The sequence below is a fragment of the Hyaena hyaena genome, unplaced genomic scaffold, assembly GCF_003009895.1.
Source record: "Hyaena hyaena isolate Hyena2069 unplaced genomic scaffold, ASM300989v1 scaffold_1731, whole genome shotgun sequence".
Taxonomy (NCBI): domain Eukaryota; kingdom Metazoa; phylum Chordata; class Mammalia; order Carnivora; family Hyaenidae; genus Hyaena; species Hyaena hyaena.
In genome coordinates, this window is record NW_024082365.1 from 31,002 (window position 1) to 36,164 (window position 5,163).

The 5,163-nt window shown below is 42.1% G+C and overlaps 1 pseudogene; it reads left to right on the forward strand.

The window, feature by feature from the left end:
• Positions 1–3,711: 3,711 nt before the first annotated feature.
• On the forward strand, positions 3,712–4,503 carry LOC120226519 (annotated as a pseudogene).
• Positions 4,504–5,163: the final 660 nt, after the last annotated feature.

Genomic DNA, 5,163 nt, shown 5'->3' on the forward strand with positions numbered 1-5,163 from the left:
GCCAGAGAGACACACGTTGAATAATGTAATTGCTATTCTAATAGGTGTTAAAAAGAAGTGCAAAAGTAATAAGAAAGAATGTCACAGGGAGATCTGCTCTGGTCTGGGAAATCAGAGAAATTTCTCTGAGGAAATAATATTTAGCTAAAATCTGATGGTTGGGAAAAAAGAATCAATTTACAGGAAAAGGAAAAGCAATAGAAAGGGCACAAATAAAGGCCCTGAGGTAGCAAGCAGAATGACACATTCATGGACTGGAACTGAAAGAACAGAAGAGGGGCAGAGTATCCAGGAACTTTAACCACTTAGTCCTAAATCTAAGGTTTTAGGCTAGTTTTAGCCTAAAAACTGGCTGAGGCAAACAGGCTGCTTCAGTGTGCCTTAGATGTCCCCAGTTTCAGTTCTCAGAGTACTGCATCCCCAGAAACTCCTCTGTTTCAAACAAATGGGAACAAATTTCCCAAAACCAATTTTATACCCAAGAGGCCCACATGTTGGGAATCCTCTCAGTCTTGGGGTCCCCAGGACAGTTGGTCACCACACCTCAAGGTAATGGAAAATCATCAGTGGAAATTGCACATCCTGATTTGACCTGTAGGTGATGAGCCTGGACTGGTTGTGGGGGCAATTCCCCATCTATCATTTGCACAACCGAGTGATTACTGGGACCTTTCACTGAGACAAGAATCAGGAAAAGGAAGTCAGTTTGGGAGGTAAACCATCAAGAGCTAGGAGTGGATATGTGAAGGTGAAGGACAAGTGTGTTTTCCTGACTGTGGTGTAGCTCGAGCTCTGGAAACGCTTCTGGGTGGCCTGGATCTGTGAGTAAAAAGCTAGAGAGGAGATACTTACCTGGAAGTTATCAAATAGTAGCTGAGGCCTTAGGGAATGACTGAGGTAAACTAAGGAGCCTGTGGAGTGAGAAAGGAATCGAATGACTAAGGCTGGAGTAATTCAAAGTTTGAAAATTTAACAAACACAGATAATTCAAGAAACAAGCTGAGGAGGTACTGCCAGAGATGCAGGAAGTAAATGGGGAGACCAGTTGTCAGGGCAAAAATGGCTTTCAGGAAAGAAGAAAAGATCAAACCCACACGGAATTTTGCAAAGTAGAAATCATTGTTAAAACTATTTGTACTTTCATAGCTGAAATTATTAACAAACACTTCATTTTTTAATATTTATTTATTTGTTTTGAGAGAGAGAAAGAGTGCAATTAGGGGGAGGGGCAGAGAGAGAAGGAGAGAGAAACCCCAAGAAGGCTCCACAATGTCAGTGCAGAGCCTGATGCCAGGAGGTCGATCCCTCCAACTGTGAGATCATGACCTAAATTGAAACCAAGAGTTGGATGTTTAACTGACTGAGCCACCTAGGTGTCCCTTAACTTATACATTCAAGAACAAGTTAATAATGTCAACTCCTGGTCCATATAAACTATTTGGATTCTCAAAAAATAATAGGTTGCATCTAGGAAGGGACAAAAATATATACACTCATTTCAGTAAACCCAATACTGAATTCAGGGACTGCTTTACTAGAGTTATTTATATGGCACCAAACTGTTTGGTGGAATCATAAGTCAGGAATTTGGGCATGTTGGTGCTGGGTGGGTCATAACTCGAAGGTAACACCAAAAGGTGGAGGAATATGGTTTTTATTCAATGTACTTTGTTTTTTTGTTTATTTTTATTTTTATTTTTTTACAAATAGTTTATTGTCAAATTAGTTTCCACATAATACCCAGTGCTCATCCCCACAAGTGCCCTCCTCCATGCCCCTCCCCCTTCCCCCCTACATCCATCAGTTCTCAGTTTTTGTCAGCCTTCAAGAGTCTCTCATGGTTTGCCTCTCTCCCTTTCCCCCACCATTTCCCCCATTCTTCTCACCCTTGGTCCTCCCTCAAGTTCCTCCTAATCCTCCTATACGTGCAAACATATGATATTTGTCCTTCTCTGCCTGACTTATTTCACTCAGCATAACACCCTCAAGGTCCATCCATGTTGCTACACATGGCCAGATTTCATTTTTTCTCATTGCCATGTAGTATTCCATGATATAGATAAACCACATCTTCTTGATCCATTCGTCCGTTGATGGACACTTAGGCTCTTCATGTTTTGGCTATTGTTGAGAGTGCTGCTATGAACATTGGGGTCCATGTGCCCCTATGCATCAGCACTCCTGTATCCCTTGGGTAAATTCCTAACAGTGCTATTGCTGGGTCATACGGGAGTTCTTTTGTGAATTTTTTGAGGAACCTCCACACTGTTTTCCAGAGGGGCTGTACCAGTTTACATTCCCACCAACAGTGCAAGAGGATGCCCGTTTTTCCACATCCTCGCCAGCATCTCGTGTTCTCTGATTTGCTCATTTTAGCGACTCTGACTGGTGTGAGGTGGTATCTCAGTGTGGTTTTGATTTGTATTTCCCTGATGAGGAGGGATGCTGAGCATCGTTTCATGTGTCTGTTGGCCATCTAGATGTTCTCTTTGGAGAAGTGTCTGTTCATCTCTTCTGCCCATTTCTTCACTGGGTTGTTTGTTTTTTGGGTGTGGAGTTTGGTGAGTTCCTTATAGATTCTGGATATCAACCCTTTATCTGATATGTCGTTTGCAACTATCTTTTCCCATTCCGTTGGTTGCCTATTAGTTTTGTGGGTTGTTTCCTTTGGCGTGCAGAAGCTTTTAATCTTGATGAGGTCCCAATTGTTTATTTTTGCTCTTGATTCCTTTGCTTTGAGGGATGTGTCAAGTAAGAGGTTGCTGCGGTGGAGGTCAAATAGGTTGTTTCCTGCTTTCTCCTCTAGAGTTTTGATGGTTTCCTGTCTCACATTCAGGTCCTTTATCCATTTTGAGTTTACTTTTGTGTAAGGTGTGAGAAATTGATCTAGTTTCATTCTTCTGCATGTTGCTGTCCAGTTCTCCCAACACCATCTGTTAAAGAGGCTGTCTTTTTTCCATTGGATATTCTTTCCTGCTTTTCAAATATCAGTTGACTGTATACTTTTGGGTCCACTTCTGAGTTCTCAATTCAATGTACTTTGATTATACAAAGCATATTAACTGCAAACACCACAAAGAATACAGTGATTTTTTCACAAATATACAGAAAATGCTTCATCTTAAAAAACCATTACAGTAGGGATTTAAAAAACTGGTTCAGTAAAGGGTAAGAAGTAAATATTTTGGGCTTTGAAACTGCAAGGCAAAATCAAGTCTATTTGCCAGTACTGTTATGTAACAAGAGAAAAAATAAATTTCTGCAAACTTTGTTTGTTTTTTGGCATATATGTGAGTTAGCTTTTGTAAAACATGTCTACTAATAAAAAGAATGATTTAGGATAAAAAGAAAGTTAACCGAGGTTCAAAGTCAAGGCTCTGGAAGCACCGCTGCTACTTCTACCGCAGTGTGAAGACACCGTGTTGAAACGAGGTCCTGCCCCCAGGGGCTTCTGAACCCAGGGATTGCCAGTTCTCCAAATGTCAAGTACAGCTTTCTTGGTCTCCCTGTCTGACTTGTTGGACCCATGCCAACATCAACATTACACATAATGAAAAAGTTGTTAAAATTTTTAATCCAGTAAAGACAAAGAAAATCAATCATTCAATAAAAATTTTGGAGTATTTATGAGGTAATCCCAACATCATCACACTGGCAGGTGTTGTAAAAGACCCTGAGCTTCTGTTTTTGAACATGTAAACAACACAGACTTCAAGCAATTGTACCAAACGTTAACAGACTGATTCTTGATTTTACATGTGTGAGATTCTGAAAGCCCTGGAGTATCATCACAGCATAGGAATTAGGCACAGATGAAGCTCCATAATATCATGACTGGTCATGAGCCCAGAAAGCCACAGCTAATACACTGGGGTCTGGCTTAGTTTTACCATTCTGGTTAAGGTTACAATGTCCAAATTGCTCCCTGATACTTCTACTGTAGGCTATCAGATGTACAATTATGCATAGGTTGTATACATGGAGCTTGGGTTGTATGATGGAAAATATGATCTTCTGGAAGGAAAGAGCCATTTTTCCATGGATGTGACAATTACAACCAGTTGGTGAAGATAGTCAAGGTTCTGAGGTCAGAAGACTTATATGACCATATCGACAAATGCAGCATTGAATTTGACCCACCGTCCAATGGCTACAGGGCAGATGCTCCTGTAAGCAATGGGGATTCTTTGTCCACAGTGTAAACCAGCACCTTACCAGCCCCAAAGCTTGGATTTCCTGGACAAGCTTTGGCAACCTGCTTCCAGTCATGGCTCAACACAAGAGATGCCATAGAGCACTCTTATTCCTACACTGTTGTGAAGGACCAGGCTTGAATGGGAAAGAAGGGTGGGTAGCAGTACTTCTGTCAGCAGTGCCTATATGACATCAAAGATTTCTTCAGGGCCAACCCCAAATGGGGTTCTGATTGTGACCACCAATCCCCTTACGATGTTTATTCCTGCCACTCAGCAGCACTGGCCCCTTCTGTTTCCTGATCCCTAAACAGAGGAGGGGGAGTCCATTCTCTCCTTGGTGCACCTTATGCCTGGTAGGGAGGAGTGAAATACTTCAGAAGCACCATATCTGAACCATTGCTTGTGGATTTATAATAGTTCAAATCATTGAAAAAATTATAAAGGCTGATTTTCTTTTTTTTTTTTTTTTAACTCAAACTTTTCATAACTCAGGGGTCCTTTTAAAAATTACCTACAGGGGCGCCTGGGTGGCTTAGTCGGTTAAGCGTCCGACTTTCGCTTAGGTCATGATCTCGCGGTTCGTGGGTTCGAGCCCCGCGTCGGGCTCTGTACTGACTGCCAGCTCAGAGCCTGAAGCCTGTTTCAGTCTGTGACTCCCTCTCTCTCTGACCCTCCCCTGCTCACGCTGTCTCTCTCTCTCTCTCCTAGAAATAAATAAAACATTAAAAAAAATAAAAATAAATTACCTACAGGTGGAGGGGTGCCTGGATGGCTTAGTCGGTTAAGCGTCCGACTTTCGCTCAGGTCATGATCTCGCTATTCGTGGGTTCGAGCCCCGCGTCGGGCTCTGTGCTGACTGCCAGCTCAGAGCCTGGAGCCTGTTTCAGTCTATGACTCCCTCTCTCTCTGACCCTCTCCTGCTCACGCTGTCTCTCTCTCTCTCCTAGAAATAAATAAAACATTAAAA